The sequence below is a fragment of the Delphinapterus leucas genome, chromosome 10 (genome assembly GCF_059928025.1).
Source record: "Delphinapterus leucas isolate spDelLeu-1000000601 "Yukka" chromosome 10, BTC_Dleu_Yukka2, whole genome shotgun sequence".
NCBI classification, from domain to species: domain Eukaryota; kingdom Metazoa; phylum Chordata; class Mammalia; order Artiodactyla; family Monodontidae; genus Delphinapterus; species Delphinapterus leucas.
In genome coordinates this window covers 6,950,490-6,969,243 of record NC_143138.1, presented here as the reverse complement: position 1 = coordinate 6,969,243, position 18,754 = coordinate 6,950,490, and positions in this window count along the sequence as shown.

Here is an 18,754-nt window from a genome sequence, read left to right as displayed (position 1 = left end):
ATAAAACATCATTGGTAGGCTCACATGAGGCTGGATAATATGCAGACTGCTTGATTTGTACTGAGTATGTGTCTGGTGGTTGGGGCCCATTGTAATGAACTAGCCCACAAATCACAGCTTAATGGGAATCTACTTTTACATATTGCTTAATTAAAAGTTGTGAGCTTATTAACATGTGTCTTTGGCACTGAGCTTTGGGGATGTAATCTCTGTGCAAAGAAGAACAGGTTGTAAAAGTTTTATAGATTGACGATGATATTATAGTCCATACGTTAATAACCCACCATTTCCCCAAAGAATTTTTCATATCTTACATTCCTTATCCAGCTTCTTTTGTTTATGTTTTTCAATGTGTAGGGCCTACTGCAATATGTACTGGTACCAAAAAAGGGTTATATCTTAAATATTTCATCTGAACACCCTTTCATTATTTAATCTTATTAGCAAAGTTATCTGGAAGAAAGTCTCAGAGCTCGCCTTTCATTAGAGGGGCTCCAGGTAGTATAGATCTATTAGGTATGGGTTTCTAGAATTTCCATTATAAATCTCTATTTTCAGGGATTTATAATTCAGCTATAAAAATTTTGCCCTAGGCTTCAACTTGGAATACAAGGTCTTAGCCTGAGAGAGTACATTGTTAACACATAAAAAAAAATCATGTTGTTGTTTTCATCTCACCAAAGTGAAGAAAGTAATGGCATGTAACCATTTTCAAATACTTTCTGATCTGCCACTGTAAGATGGCGTATGGAGCTTTTTGTTTTGTTTTGTTTTGTTTTGACATGACGTTTTACAGTATGTTTGTATGTAATTTTACCTGAGCCACTTGGTGGCTTTTTTAAATGTCAAAATGAAAGACGTCTTCCTCATGCCTGACACTACAGTCCTTGGACTGGACTTCTCTCATCTTCTTTGGTGGACCCTTTGGTACAAAGCATTTCTGGCATTCTAGCATTGAAGTATCTCAGTTTACTAACACCTATCAATGTTTAGAGAAAAAAATTCCATGGTTCTAAACAACTGAACCCTATTATTATTGGTCTGGGCAATTGGAGATCCATTTTAATTAAAAATTGAAGTTGACAACCCAGGATGAGAAAACATCAGTGGCCATGGCATCATGGAAAGACTTGTGGGGAAGCATCTGTCTCAGGCTCTGCTTGGAAATGTCTGTGTGACCTTGGGAGACCTACTTGGATGCTCTGAACCTGTTTCTACATCTGTCAAACTCCACTTAACACTGTCTCAAGTTATGACAGTGTTCCATGCGATGGTAAGAACAATTAAGCAACAGCTGCTGACAATATGATCTGGGCCCTTGGTTGATAAAAACCAGGGTGCAGGGGAAGGACTTGCCCTACACTATCAAGCAGCTCGGAGTAGATATAGACCAGGTCAGCCCTGCGGTCTTAAAGTTTCCATTTACGATTCACTATGTTTCAGATAGGCACCTCCTCTCCCTAGATTCATCTTCTTCCCTTTTAGTCTTTTTGTTCTGGTTGTTTACCTATTGCTGAGGCCAGTTATTTCCGTAAGGGAGAAATGCCTTAAAAAAAAAAAAATATATATATATATATATATATATATAGTAAATTTTAGCAACTTTATGTATTACACCTTTCCATAGTTATTACAGTTTGTAAAGAAAAAAAAAAAAAATAGGGCTTCCCTGGTGGCGCAGTGGTTGAGAGTCTGCCTGCCGATGCAGGGGACATGGGTTCATGCCCCGGTCCAGGAAGATCCCACATGCTGCAGAGCAGCTGGGCCTGTGAGCCATGGTCGCTGAGCCTGCGCGTCCGGAGCCTGTGCTCCGCAACGGGAGAGGCCACAGCAGTGAGAGGCCTGCGTATCGCCAAAAAAAAAAAAAAAAGGGGGGTACAGTTTGACAGAAATAAAAGATTCTTTAACAGTGGGATTTTGAACCATGAAGTTCGGATGGAATGGAGATTCTGAGGTCATGGTAGCCTTCTCCAAACTGCTCAAATCACATCAAGTAGTTAAGTAAGAATCTATATCAATTTTTATTTCTTAATTGAGAAATCCTATGCCTTTAGGAAACTGGATGTACCCAGAGCGTTGCAGGGAACAAAGCTCCCCAGTTTCTTGGCTCTGTCTAGACCCTCTTCTAAGGTTTCAGGGCTGGGTTTAAATCAAGGTGGATTTCACTGACTGTGGCGCGGAAAATGTCATAGACTAAGAAAACGGAAAAATACTTCTATTTCCTACACATGCACATAAATGATATCATTAAAATTTTCTAGCTCATACCTCATGAGAATTTGACAAATATTATGGTGGGAGGACTCCACAACTGAAATGTGGAGTAAAGTGACCCATGAGTTTCTTTCCATCTTTGGATCCCATTAATCTAACATTTCTTTTTATAACATGTAGATAACATTTCTCCTTCAAGAGGGGATTCATTTAGCACCTACATCATTGCAATGAGTAAATATGATTGATTCTGTTGACCTGAACAAGGAAAATCCTGTAGAATGGCCTGGAAGGCCATGACCATTGAAGCATGGTGCCGTAGCAACATTAAAGGAATTGTAAAGGAGGTGTTACTGGTCCTTAGACCAGGTGACTACCTGGAAATCTATTCATATCTGAAAATCATTTGAATCCATTTTCTTTTTCAACAGATCTCCTTCAAATGAGGCAAGGAATGCCGACTTATGGCAAATGAACAGAATAAACTTTATTCCAACGTCTCAGGCTAGGTTTTTTTCCAGTTGTATGCATAGAGTTTTAACATGAAAACCATAATTTTCATGATGCTAAAAGAAAAAAATCTTCTATTTTAGTAAAAAGACTGGGCAAAATGATAACTAGTCACTGCCCATCTTATGTCACGGTTTCCATTTATGTTAGTCTTGGTTTCTTTGAAGAAAAAAATTTTAGGATAAAAAAATTGTTTCAAATCTACTCCTAGTGTGAAATAGAGATACTGAACAGGTTTAATCTTCATTATATTAACTTTATTTAATTATCCTCGTCTAAAACTGGTTGGACCCCTCTGCAATTACTCCATACAGAAGCATCAACTAATGTTATGGTTGTGGTTATTTTGGTGAACTATTTAAACTCACATTATTTGTAAACCACATATGACACCCCAAGAATTTTAGTGTGGAATTACAAATATGTGTAAGACAAGATTTCTATTTTTAAGTAGTTAGAATCTATTTAAGGAGTCGAGATATATGAAGAAACAATTCATATTAATAGATATGCTGAATAGTATTTATAAATTATAGCAGCTAAATTCTAATGGTTGTCAATTCATCAGTGAAGAATGGATAGAAATGTTTTCTGTGAGGCTGATCCCATGGACGTATCAAAACAGAAAACAACCTAAGGCAATTATTTGGTAAGTTTGGCATTGGATAAGAAGATATCAATATCAAGCAAATAATGTAGCATTTCCTTCCCTTGTCTTTTTACTCTCTGTCCTTAACTCAAATGACCAAGCGCAAATTGGTTTTGCAGGCTCAAATTTACTGAATTAATTGGTATAGTGCTAATCATAGGTTAGGCACAGGTTCAAGTAAGCAGACTTTGAATTGAATGTGGCTCCATCTTGGAGAGTCAAGCTTGATCTTCAGCTCACCTTGTAGGTAGAAGTACAGATGAACCTACTACCTATAGGTAGCAGGCGAGCTAGCATGTTATTAGTGATGGGGCAAGGAACCACTGCAGAGCCACAGCCACTATTACTGGAGCTCTTAGCTTAGGGACCTAGGGAGGGAAGAGCCATCAAATACTTATATTACACAAATCCTTCTCACTATTTTCTTGCATGTGTCTCATCACCATGCAGAGTATCCTGTGAATGTGTAATGAAAATTACGTCTGAAATGTATCTGAAAACTTCCCTGAAGGCGCATCCCCAAAAGGATGCTATTGTTGAAATACACATGCCAAATGTGTGCTTAGAATGCTTATTAAGAAAACATTTCCTAGCCTATTGACATGAACACTGGGAAACGTGTGCTTCAGTTACTATCACTTTACACCACATTGCTTTTGCTTTTCCCTCCTTCCTTTCCATTCCATTTTTCTTATCCAAACTCCCTTTAAAAATTACAAATCTTAATGATGTCCCCGATGACTTAGAATATATGTACCTGACTCTAACATAAAAGCTATTTCTAGGACTGTAACAATAGAAGAGGATTCTCCAAAAGGGTCATATTTATTTGATGAACCTGTTTCACTGATGTTTGACAATGTGTTGCTTTGGTGCATGATACCAATCTTAGTTCACCTGACTTTTGAATATGCGTGAGATTGCATATGCTTTTGATTCTAGTCAGGGACATCATACAAATACATTTTTTGATTAATTGATATGCATATGAAATGTTCCCATTTTAATGGAGTCTGTAGTTGATCTTCAGGGAGAAATCAGCTTTTTCATGTGAAATTAGGTGTATATTGCTTAATCAAGGTTTTTTCAATTCAATTTACTCACAGTAAGTATTCATGAGGGTTCACTTTCCAGAGACCCTTGTTTTCATTATAGCTAATAATTTTTGATGCAGTTATAGCTAATTAGTAGGATAACTACTTCTGTTAAGTAACTTAACTCTTTTTGGTATAGCATTTTCAGGAAAAAAAAATTAATATTTTTAAAAATATAGAAAGTGCATACCTGTTTGACAGGTGAACTCAAAGCGGTATTTTCTGAACCTCATTTTGACCTCATTTTTGAACTTTAATATTTACTGCGTACAACATTTCCTCCTGTTAAATATGAAAAGGGAAAAATTACAAATATCAGTCTTGCTACTCTGTTACATTTAAGCTTTCAATGTGTATTATAGATGAAATTTTACCGCTGAATCACTAGAGTCACTACATAAAGATATATGAGCATATCCAGAATGCATTTGAAAAAGGTAATTAGACATTAACAATTACCTCTTGTTTTCTGAAATATGCTTGGGCAGTAGTATTTTCTTCTTTTCAAAGTTATACTTTTCCTGTATAGATAAAAAGTTAAAATTATATGCAACCTGCAACCACGTGGCAATCAAATTACAGACAAGATACACTGCATCACTACTACTCATGATAAGTGAAATGTATATAGATGTCTTATGAATGCATGGCCTAGTTTAATACTTAAATACTCCAGTGCAATGGGTGTTGTGTTTTACCATTAAGGAAACTTAGAATGACTTAGAATGAAGTAACCTGACCAAATTCACAAGGTTAGAGAGTGGGGCAGTGTTATATGTTGAATTGTGTTTCCCCAAATTCATGTTGAAGTTCTAACGTCTAGTACCGTAAAAGGTAACCTTATTTGGAAATAGTCATTCACATGCAATTAGTTAAGATGGAGTTATGCTGTAGTAGGATGGGCCCCTAATCCAACAGGACTGATATCCTTATGAAAAGGGGAACTTTAGAGACACACACACACACAAGGAGATGCCACATGTGAATATAATCACAAAGATGGGAGTGATGCTTCTACAAGCCAAAGAATGCCAAGTATGGGCAGCAAATGACCAGAAGCTAGGAGAGAGGGATGGAACAGACTTTTCTCCCATGGCTTCTAGAAGGAACCGAAGATGCAAACACCTTGATTTCAGACTTCTGGCCTCCTGAACTGTGGGACAGTAAATTTCTGTTTTTTATATCACCTAGGTTGCGGCATTCTGTTGTGACTCTTATACTAAACAGGCCATCAAGACTACAACATGTGTCAGTGCTAGGACATTTACTGCTCCTTTCATTCTAACACCTGCTAGTAGCTGAGCCACTCCCCCACTGCCTAACCTCTATCCTAAAAAAGGAAGTTCAGTTCATACCTACGAGGGTCTAAATCATTGGTTGAAAGACATCTGTTGGACTGAAAGCGGCATTTATCCAGAGGAAATATATAAATTTTATGTACATGAGAAACAAGCATAATTTTTAATTCAAGCTTTTGTTTAGATTGTACGTTTTCATTATAAATATGTTTTAACTTAATACTTAAAATAGCATTTTCCTTTGATACTTGAAACATTGAATAAAATCCATTGACTAGAAAATAAAATGTATATCTTACTTAAAGAGTTATTGATCATTTAGGGTAAATATGGGTAGCATTTCATGAATGGTTAAGTACTTCTAAAATGAAAAAAAAGAAACTTTCTTAAGCTTGGCATAGCCAAAAAGAAAATGAATCATATTATCATATTGAAATTTAAGCTGTTACAAATTATAGCTCCTTGAGCTGTAATTACAAATTAGACTCCTTGAGCTTGGCTACTAGAAACGTTAATGGTGGAGGATTTGGGTATTTATTTTCCATGGTATGACTTTGGTAAGGAAGTTTTCAGAGGCAGGTCCCAGGTGATGGTTAAGTCTAATTCTGTCAGATTTATAGCCCCACAAGCACTAACTCAACTATGACAGATCTTGATACTCTACTAGCACTCAGAAACTTAATTCCTCCTCAAGCAAGTCACCTGGTTAAACGTCTCAAATGTTTTGCCATCAAAACCCTTTGGTGTCTGTTATGACTAATGGCCCATATTTCTTACCAAATGTTGATTTCAACCAACTTCTCAAAATAATTCTTTCTGAATTGAAAACAAAGTCTACCAATTGCAATGCTGCAATAATTTCTTCAATATTTTAGAAAATAGTTTCTGCGATGACTATTAAAGTTAATGTCTGCTAATGGCTTACATAATTTAGATTTTGCGGGTCATTTTAATGATTCCATTATTAATCACTTAAAACTCCCTCTATGTCATTAGAATTTTCTTAAAACTAGTTAAACCCCTCTGAGACTTTCGTTACCTTTTCACTGATTTTTGGATCTGTGGATAGAAACCTGAAATGAACCAAGCTATTTGGGCTCAACAGAGATGCATCTGGGCACTGAGAACCACACACATTTTGGATTTTTAGTATTTTTGATTCACCAGGATGGATGGAACTGTTTCCTTAAAAATCAAACAATAATCTCAACCAGTTTAAAATTGTGACCTATATCCCTTTTCCTTTAAACTTATCTGCTAATTACTTGAACTCACTTTAGGTAAACTGAATACTTGACAGGTAAATAAATTATTTTAGGTTTCCTTTGGAAATGGGCATCAAGATTAAGTCCACATATCTAGATTGTCTTTCCACAGCACTCTATGAAAATACTAATTTAAACTTAAAAGTATGGAAAAGGGTCTCTGATACACTGACACTTGCTAAGGTAACGGCACATGCTGAGGAATTTCTGTAAAAATATAATGGGGGCGAGGCAAGCAGGAAAGAACTTTCTTCAAAAAAACCCAGTCTCAAGGGTTGAGGGTAAAATTGGGTCGAGGGTCATGTTTGATTTCCTTCACCACCTCACAGAAGAGCCCAAGGCAGCAACAGCCACCCAAACAGGGATCTCACTCTATCAGTTTGGAAGGAATACCATGCCAACAAGAAGTAGAGTCACTACTACAGCTGTCCCTTAAAGGGACAGTTAAATCAGGCAAAGAACATAGATCATGTCCTGGGTAACGTCTGGCTGCCACATCCTATATGACGAAGAAACTCCTCCTGTAAGTACAGCACTCCTTGGGCTGCATGCGACTGTGACTCTTGCTTACTTCCAACAGTTTCTTGAATTCGTGACCAGGGTAAAATCAACTGTATGAAAACATTGGTTTAGTATTATTAAAATTTTCCCAGAAAAGTTAGAGCCACTAACTCTGAGATAATCCATTTCATCTCCCATGAAGTATATAACACAGGTCTTCCTACACATGTACAGCAATTTGAGAAAAAAGTCCAGGCATTTGGAAAGAGACTACAGTCCCAAGGAAGAAGATTTATCTAATAAATAAGAGGAAGGGTTTTAAGAAAATAAAATTACTGCTGGAAGTAAGCAAAAAATCTAAGAAAATCAACACAGTTGACCCTTGAACAAAGTAGGTTTGAACTGCGTGGGTCCACCTATTAGTGAATTTTTTTTCAATAGCAAATATAGTACTACATGATTTGTGGATGGTTGAATCTGCAGATGCAGAACTGGGCAAAAGGAGGGCTGACTATAAGTTATACATGGATTTTCAATTGGGTGGAGAGTTGGCACATGTAACTCCCTTGTTGTTCAAGGGTCAAATGTAGAATTATTGGCTCCATGAAACAAAAATAGGCAACTATAAAGATATACAAATTTGAGAGGCAAAGCATCGTTTCCAATTTAACTAATTGCAACAAAGACAATGAACCAGATTTTGACTACTGTCAAAATTTGAAGTGACAGTAATTTTCTCAAAAATTATAGAAAAAAGAAAAAGATGAATCAATTAGAGAAAAGTTAAGAAACATGAAGGACTATGTAGGAAGACTAGTATAAGAATCCTGCAAATTGCAGAAACACAGTGGATAGAGCAGAATAAATAATTTTTAAAAACTAATAATGTAGGAAAAAAAATCTTTCTGGGCTGATCGCATCTCACATTTGCATATTTTAAGGGCTTGTACAATATTTAACATAACAGAGATCAAGACCTAGTTATATCCTGGAGAAAAATTTCAAAGCACAAAATGTCTACACGCAGTCAAGAAGAAAAATCAGAATGCCAAAGATAAGAGAAAATTCGAGTTGACCTAAGGCTTCTCCTCTATAACATTAAATATGGCAGTGGAATATATCTTTATAGTTCTGTGGGGAAGCCTTAGACCTAGAGATTTCTACACCCGAAGAGGGGTCATCTCTATGTAAAGGTGACAGAAAGGCATTCTTTTATATGCAATGGTACATCTGTCCCCAAAAGGATTACTCAACAATGTAAAAGATTGATCAAAATATAGTACAACAAATGAGGAAGCTACTGCATCAAGTAATTATGGTAACTGGTGGGCATGCTAAAATAGACAAAATCAAAATAAATGATGCACATGTCAGAAAAATTGCTAGTTTTGAAAGTGCATAATACAAAAAATAATTTAGTAATAATTGGATCTAAAATATGAGATTATAGCAATGAAACTGAGAGTGGATAGTGGTGGAAGGCTTCTGGATAAATACGAAGGGGTTAGACTTAAGTATATACCACATCTATCTATAGTAATCCCACTAAGTGAAAGTAAATATATATTTGAAGATATAAACACACAAAATAAATAAGAGAAAAAATATTAATAGCAGAACTTGGTAAACTAGAAAGGAAATGGTGGAGTGACAACTTACTGATCAATCAAGAGAAAGATAAAACTTTAATCCACCAGTAAGAGAAGGCCAGAATTATGCTGACTCATCTTGCAAATCACATAATTATTAGGAAACTGAGATACTTTTGAAAGTAAAAGCTGAAAGTCTTTATACAAAGCAGTTAAAACCCCACATGCTCTACCTTACTTTATGTAATTAATAGAATAAACTTTCTCCAACCACTGGTTTGTGCTCTGAGATAAATGAACCTGAACCAGAAACTATGGATTTTGAGGACATCAGACAAACCAAGTGTGGACAGTATCATTTATCAGACAGGTAAATAAAAGAAACTTAATATTGAATGGTGAAATCTTTGAGATTGCTTCTAATATTTGGCTCTGAGAAAACTACCAGCCTGCCATACTCCAGATACAAAATTGGTTAAAAAAAAAAAAAGCAGGCCTTCCCTGGTGGTGCAGTGGTTGAGAGTCCGCCTGCCGATGCCGGGGACACGGGTTTGTGCCCCGGTCCAGGAAGATCCCACATGCCGCGGAGCGGCTGGGCCTGTGAGCCATGGCCACCGGGCCTGCGCGTCTGGAGCCTATGCTCCGCAACGGGAGAGGCCACAACAGTGAGAGGCCTGCGTACCGCAAAAAAAAAAAAAAAAAAAAAAGCAAGACATAGAAAATAAGCATTGGCTTCTCCCTAGTTAATTGTCTCAAGCAGATCATTCTGTAGTGAAGCTATCAATTTGAAAGCCCTGTCAATGCACACAATCCTTTCTAGTATCCAAGCCACCCTTGACCAAGGGTGAAATAAGAGTCCATGGGTAAATGCTTCCTATACATTGTTTGAACCAAAGTGGGCAGTTCCATGACACACTTAATAAGTCCCTTCAGAAGGTTCTAATGAATGAAGCATAATTGCCATTAATATTAGCTGGCCAGCTTGATAAGTCACTCTGGTACTGGTTTATTCCTCCTGGCCCACATTTCTGCTCCCTGGAATACCATTGCCCCTAAAACTACCTGCACCTTCATTTTCACTCATCTTTTAGGGAAACTCAGGATCAAAGAATACGTATCTAAATTGGTCCTAGAAAGCAGAACTTTAGGATGGGATTTCGGAGCTGAGTGATTCCCCAGTCAGATGTAAATAACTCCTTTACTGGTGGTAAGTGAGTACTGATAACACCAGGCATACACACCATCCTAAATATTAAGGTCTTCATATATGTGGACTGGAATGAGGTATAAGTAGAAGGTGAAATACTGGGTTATGAAGTAGTTATGACATTTGAAATATATGAGGGCAATTATAATTTAGAAGATTGTAGCATCAACAAGTTTTTCTTTATTTTGGAAGCTTAAAAAAAAAAGAAAAGAAAAGAAAGAAAGATAAGCCAAGGGAGGGAACCAAAGAGTGCAAGGTCCTCTCACCATTACTTCCAGTGACTCCCTTATGGAATTTGTGCTTTCCAGCTCCACAGCCTTAGCCTTCTTAGGCAAAAGCATCTTGTTTTTAGGGATGGAATGAGTTTATCAGGACACGGACCCAAACTGCTGAATGTCTGGGTCATCCCACTAAGGAGAAATGTAGACTGCTTAAAATCCTGACATGGTCAGGGAAAACTGAAAGGAACAGTGGAAGGGGAAGATGGTAAATATTATTGTGTCAGAGCCAGCTGCAGCGGCCAGGACTATCCTATTTCCACTTATTCTCTTTGCATTAAGCCCTTGCAGAGATTATAGCGGACCTCCCCTTACAAGGGTGTCTGTGACTGACTGGACTTCATATGAGTTGACCTCAGTGAACAAGAGGTAGACTGTCTTCTGATAGCTTTCCTGTGCCATGTCAGTATCCCCTCAGCCTCCGCTCACTCCTGCCACTGTGGAGTGACTTTCCACAGAGACTTCAACCAGCTTTGTACAGGGACAACGGGATCGGCCATCACTACTAAGTAGCACCATATCTCTCACTCCCTTCCTTGGGTCTTTGTGCCATGGTGAAGGTCCCTCACTGGAACCAGCTAGGCACTCATGCAAATGGAGGCTACAGGTGTTGACAGTTAATATACAGGAGCCACTCTTGAACAAGAGCAGGTGGGACATAATAAATGCTTCCTTCTGTCATCTCCCAAACAGGCAGTTGTGAGACACATCTTAAGCCTCTTCAGTAGGTCCTGGCAGCATTAAGCACCAGTCCCTCGCAGCAGTTGTCAACTTTTGATACAACTCTGTAGTGGTTTTTCCTTACTTTCCCATTTCATTCCCCTGTTTTGCACGTCTGCCCACTGGAATTATATCCTAGACTTGTCAAAGGATCAGGATTCATGTGAGTGGAGGCTATAATGATTGGGATGACACTAAATGGGAGAAAATAACAGAACTGATGATACTGTTGGATCCAGATTAATCATGCAGGCAGAAGGAGGATCTGTGACCTGCTTTCTAATTACAGAACTGCCCTAAAGATGTGCTGATACATTTCAACCCAGCTTCAAAAATTCTAAGACTGTTAGGACCTAATAAATTTTTGATTGTCTTTACAACATACTGATTTTTCTACTAATTTAAGAAAGACAGAAACTGTAACTTGTTTGAATTTCTTCCACGAGGAAGAACTGGTGAGTGACATAAAGGAACTGGGAATCATTGGGGGAAAGTAATTATTCATTTCTGGAGTAGAAAATAATAAATAGATTTCATGGTGGATTGAGCAAACTGGATTCCCAGATTTTTGAAAGCAGATTTCAAAATTCTCAGATTAAGAACAAGTAAAGTCCTATTTACAGAAACCCTGAAAGGGATGAAATTCAAACGTGATGAAAATCTTTAAAAAAATACAATATTTCTACATCTAATGACCTAGAATAGGAGAGACTATTAAAATCAATCTAAGTACATGTGAAAAGAGTTGATGAGTTTAGATGTTAAAAGACATTTATAGAATATATAAAGATACAACACAAAGAGTCATAAAGCAAGAGAATGATGCAAGCTTCTAAGAATTATGTCAGCATTACTAAAGCCCAGAGTAAGCAAACGTTCCTAAACAATGTCTAACCAGAAAAAACAGAATTATTTAAAATGTATTCTTGGAGAAAGAAAATGAGGAAGGAAAGGATGGGGCTTCTGTCTGGAAAATATAAGCGAAATAAACAGATGACAGCACGCTAGGAATGAATGATAACATATTCAGAAACTAAAGACAGCTAAGCTTAACCGATATGGCAGGGGAAATAAACTTGCAAAATCACTTCTGGATATACTTCATTTCCAAAGATGGATCATCTTATTAGCTTCTTCTGGATGATTTCTCTATCAAGCTGTTTCTGTATAAAAATATTTGATTGTGTGTGTAAAATCCAAGACTTGGGAAATTCAAACACATTTATGAAATAAAAATATCATTCATTTTCCAAGATTCTGGAATTGAGTAGCAATATTTTATTTAACTCACAGAGGAATCCAGGTACTCTATGTGTAGACATATAGAAAACAGGAACACGAGTGTATATTAACACAAGTTAGTATACTTTAGGTCATACGTAAGTATGGTTTATATGTAGGAGACTGGGAGAGGCAATTTATTGGGGGCAGACAGAAAAGAGAGCCATGGGATTTCCAAGCCCAGACGGAGGGGTGTGGGAAAAGGTGTCAGGCTTCTCTGAACCATCCAGGAAGTCTTTGTGAGGCAGACAACTTAAGGAATGTTAAAATGTCTACAGATGTGTAAACCTAGTCATTTCAAGCATATATTTATCCCTGAAATTGAACCCATGTGTGTCAAGTCACTGACTATAGATTTCAAAGGGAAACAAGACTGAACATTTCTGCTCCAAGCAGGTTTTTTTGGAGTAGCAGCTGCATTGATTTTAAGATAAGGGTTTCTTTATCCAGGCAGATGCAGCAGTCATCAGAAGCTAATTTGCTGGGATATTCACATATGCAAATCATGTCACAATGCTGAAATGCAACCACGTAATGACTGGAAAATGTTATACTCATAAATCATACCACCACGACCATCAAAATTTCCACTCAGCCAGGACAAATTCAACAGCATTTATGACCTTCCAGCTTTTAGCCCATAAAAACTCTGTGTTTTGGAGAGTGTGTTACACTGCTGATCTTAAAACTCCCAAGTCTGTTATAATGAGTCCTCAAGTGCGTTATAACTTACCAGTAATTACATTTCAACATCTCTGCTTTCAGCAGTTAGTGTTTTATTCATAAACATTTAAACACTGAATTAGGCATAAAATAAAAATGTTAGCAACAACCCGGCTTAATTTCATTAACTATTAGGTAAACTTAGTATTTCTTCTTCAAATAATCCTTGGTTTTGAATGCTAAAGATGTAATGAACTTCATGGTTCATAGCATCTGACATTGCTTAATTAATGGGTGCATTTATAGTACATGGGCCTTGGTAATTGATTTATATGCATGGTTTGCACATACAGCTGTTAGTTCCTGTAGGAAAGTCATAATTCAAATGTGTGCATATTTTTCAGATGTGGGAAAAAGAAAAAAATTTGAACTTGACAAGTTCCCCCAAAACATGATAGCAAATTAATAGCTCAGAAACAAACCTACGGGATGAAGCATTAAAGTTATAGTCTTGAATTTTAACATGTGCATTTCAAAATATCGAGAAACTGCTTTTGTTTCTTTTGAAATATTTAGTTCACAAGAAACAAGAATTCATTTGCATACCCTTCCATTCAAATCTATACATTGGATGGAAAATGGGGTTAGATTATCTGTTGACTAAGTCAACTTCATTAAAATGTATCAAAAACTTAAAAGACATTCACCTACCTAATTAATAACTGGTCCTTTCATTGGTATGTGGGTCAAATGACTGAATAAGAATTGAAATGTATTATTCTCTAGATAGGAAAGGTCTACATCATTCATAACATTTGAGGTTTGCATAACATCTCTCCTAGAAGTAATGATAGTCATTTGCATTCTTTTAGCTAGTTTTCTAAGTTAACAATAGTAATAATTTACAAGCAAGCTGCCCTTATAAGTGAAGGCATGCTTATGGTAAATAGGGAGAAACTAATAAATCTACTGAGTAAAAGTGACTGCTCCCTTAAACAACGAGTGGTATGTGAGGTATTGTGTGTACTGTATCTATATTTTCTCCATCAACGCAGGGACCTATACTATCAGGAAGAAATTATGATTTCTCTCTATTCAGGGTCTTGGGTTAAGTCTTCTCTAAATGTAAAACAAAGATTTTATGGGCAGGCATGGGAGTGCCATTTTTTTTTGTTTTTTTTACATTGTCCAACAGATTATTCTGGAAGGCTCAAGTTGCAAATTGAGGGGTCAAAACTGAAGACTAACTGGGCTCTAAGGGCAAAAGTCTTCTGGGGGCAGTTAAGAAGGTTGAGGCAGAGAAACAATTGTTTCTGGATTCCACATTACCCCGCAGGGGGAGCAGCGTCCTCCAGATCTGCTCGCGTTCTGTGTTGCGACCCCATGCTGCACCCCACGACTTTCACATACTGTGCTATTTGCCAGAGTCATTTAGCACCTTTCCCCACATCATTGATGACGACTAACCCTTTCCCCTTTGTTAGCTGCTGGTGGTATTTCAGTGAGGCCTTCAGGAAACACTTGCAAACATTACCAGTTGGGTTTTGTTTTTTTTTTAAAGGCAGCTATCAAAGTGCTTTATTGTACATTAAAACATTCACAGCCCAGGCAACTTGATGGTTTTCACCATGCTGGCCCCATTTCCTGGTGCTCCAAGGCAGTGCTTAGCTTTTCACTTTCTAGCCCCGTACCCTACATCTGCTATTCTAATGCCTTCATTCATCAGAAGACTGGCAGCTGTAAATTGTTCCAAAGCCCTTCCCACACATGTGCACGCACAGGCTCACACGCGTGCGCACACAGACACAGAAGCATGTACATGCGAGTAAAGGCTTGTACCTTCTCTAGTACCATCTGCACTGAATGGAGAAGAGAGGCTGCGCACAGCGGATCTATTTGATTTGCTAATTTGTTGATGCCCTTTTAAATCTTTCAGTGGTTATTTGATCATTTTGCTGCTCTTTGAAGATCTGGAAAGTAAAATAAGTATACTGTCTCGGTGGAGAATTCACTGGTTCACTCTAGCAAGGCACTCCATTTGAGAGAATGCATGTTCCAGTCTGAGGGTTGTAACAATTTGTAGCCTATGTAAGATCATCTTCCATCACCAGGGTTAACATGATGAAAGGTAGAAGCTGATCTGAGTTCCTGTGGCTTCTTCTGCTAGGGTAGTTAGTTTTCAAGACGTTGGCATTTACAGACAATCCTTATCCACACACCCTGCCCCATATTGTTTTCCATTTCCAAACTCTTGCACTTCCAGGGCTGGAGATGATTGAATAATAACAAATGAAATCCACTCGTGTTTTCTTTGAAGGAAACCCTAGGTTTGCAATTCATTTCTGAAATTTTGCTTGGTCCAAGTTTTTGAGTTTTAGAATTAATTCCAAGCTCTTTTCTCTGGCCGTCATTAATGATTGTGATTATACAGTTAATCAAGAGACCAGAAAGGAAACTTGGGTGAGATGTTAATACAAATAATTAACATTAGATCAGTGTCCCAGAGTCTAACGAATGGTAATTATTTATGTAATTCTGCAGAGACAAGGTTAATCCTTACACATAGCCTTGAGTCACCATTTGGAGCTTTGGGAAATGATGGACAACAACTCTTCATATGTATAGCACTCCCATTTAAGAACTACTTCCCCAAGTATTATCATATTTGAGTCTCAAAATAATCCTATGGCACAGGTAGTAATATGTTATAGCAGTATCTATTCTCTATAATAATCAGAACTGGGGTTGAAAAAGGTAAAATAAGTGGAGTTAGTACACACAATAAAATTGTTTAAATTTCAAATGTATAACATTTTTCTTATGCCTAACTAACATCTGTTATCATCTCTGGATCTAAAATTTTAATTATAATAAGTGTTTAATTATACATATTTATAAATTTTAATCCTTAGCCTCTTAAACCCCAAAACTAAAATTTAGTTCTCTTCCCTGTAAAGTAATGTGAGATGAAAGCTTTGAAGTTGTTGCCAGCTCCCACGATTACGAACATTTACATGAGAGAAGATAAACTCTACAGTAGAGTGGATCTATGATCTCACACAAGAATTTGAGAAGATTATCCATCCATTCATGTGTTTATTCTTCCTTCCTTCTTTTCTTTCTCTTTCCTTCCCTCCTTCCTTCTTTTCATTTAAAAATCTTAATCGAACACTTAATCTATGTGCCACTGGCACTTAAAGGGGTAACTAAAATAGTGATACTCTGAGGTCACACTGGTGAAAGTTTGCTCAAGATACCAGCAGAGAACTGGCGGAAAGAGCATCTCTGTGAATCAGGAAAGTTATGTTCTAGTAAGACAAGTGCCATATTTCTCTGAGGTTATTTGTTTATTTGTTTAATTTTAACCTGAGAAATGAATGGATTAGATTAGATAATGTCCAAGAATTCTGCAGTTCCAATATTTTATTAAATTGAATTTCTCTGAACAAGTTCAGCCTTAAAAAGAGCTAAATATAGAGTCTGGGTCTTAATGTCATAATAAATGTTCAGTAAAGTACTGAATGAGCCAGTGATAGGAACCTAAGAAACTCTACAAACCAGCTCAACAACATAAGCCACTTATGATGACTCGACATGGTAAAGATTTTCTACAGAAAAGGAATTTTATTTCAATTTTTCTAAAATTAATCATTTTTTAACATCTTTATTGGAGTATAATTGCTTTACAATGGTGTATTAGTTTCTGCTGTATAGCAAAGTGAATCAGCTATACATATACACATATCCCCATATCCCCTCCCTTTTGCATCTCCCTCCCACCCTCCCTATCCCACCCCTCTAGGTGGTCACAAAGCACCAAGCTGATCTCCCTGTGCTATGTGGCTGCTTCCCACTAGCTATCTATCTTACATTTGGTAGTGTATATATGTCCATGCCACTCTCCCACTTCGTTCCAGCTTACCCTTCCCCCTCCCTGTGTGCTCAAGTCCATTCTCTACATCTGCTTCTTTTTTCTGTCCTGCCCCTGGTTTCTTCAGAACTTTTTTTTTTTTTTTTAGATTCCATATATATGTGTTAGCATACGGTATTTGTTTTTCTCTTTCTGACTTATTTCACTCTGTATGACAGTCTCTAGGTCCATCCACCTCACTACAGAAAACTCAATTTCGTTTCTTTTTATGGCTGAGTAATATTCCATTGTATATATGTGCCACATCTTCTTTATCCATTCATCTATCAGTGGACACTTAGGTTGCTTCCATGTCCTGGCTATTATAAATAGAGCTGCAATGAACATTGTGGCATGACTCATTTTGAATTATGGTTTTCTCAGGTTATATGCCCAGTAGTGTGACAGCTGGGTCGTATGGTAGTTCTATTTTTAGTTTTTTAAAGAACCTCCATACTGTTCTCCATAGTGACTGTATCAATTTACATTCCCACCAACAGTGTAAAAGGGTTCCCTTTTCTCCACACCCTCTCCAGCATTTACTGTTTGTAGATTTTTTGATGATGGCCATTCTGACCGGTGTGAGGTGATACCTCATTGTAGTTTTGATTTGCTTTTCTCTAATGCTTAGTGATGTTGAGCATCCTTTCCTGTGTTTGTTGGCAATCTGTAGCTCTTCTTTGGAGAAATGTCTGTTTAGGTCTTCTGCCCATTTTGGAACTGGATTGTTTGTTTTTTGGATATTGAATTGCATGAGCTGCTTGTATATTTTGGAGATTAATCCTTTGTCAGTTGCTTCGTTTGCAAATATTTTCTCCCATTCTGAGGGTTGTCTTTTTGTCTTCTTTATGGTTTCCTTTACTGTGCAAAAGCTTTTAAGTTTCATTAGGTCCCATTTGTTTATTTTTGTTTTTATTTCCATTTCTCTAGGAGGGGTGTCAAAAAGGGTCTTGCTGTGAGTTATGTCATAAAGTGTTTTGCCATAAAGTGTTTTTCCTCTAAGAGTTTATAGAGTCTGGCCTTACATTTAGGTCTTTAATCCATTTTGAGTTTATTTTTGTGTATGGTGTTAGGGAGTGTTCTAATTTCATTCTTTTACTGTAGCTGTCCAGTTTTCCCAGCACCACTTATTGAAGAGGCTGTGTTTTATCCATTGTGTATTCTTGCCTCCTTTATCAATGATAAGGTGACCATATGTATGTGGGTTTATCTCTGAGCTTTCTATCCTGTTCCATTGATCTATATTTCTGTTTTTGTGCCAGTACCATACTGTCCTGATTACTGTAGCTTTCTAGTATAGTCTGAAGTCAGGGAGCCTGATTCCTCCAGCTCCGTTTTTCCTTCTCAAGATTGCTTTGGTTATTCGGGGTCTTTTGTGTTTCCACACAAATTGTGAAATTTTTTGTTCTACTTCTGTGAAAAATGCCATTGGCAGTTTGATAGGGATTGCATTCAATCTGTAGATTCCTTTGGGTAGTATAATCATTTTCACAATGTTGATTCTCCCAATCCAAGAACATGGTATATTTCTCCATCTGTTTGTAACATCTTTAATTTCTTTCATCAGTGTCTTAT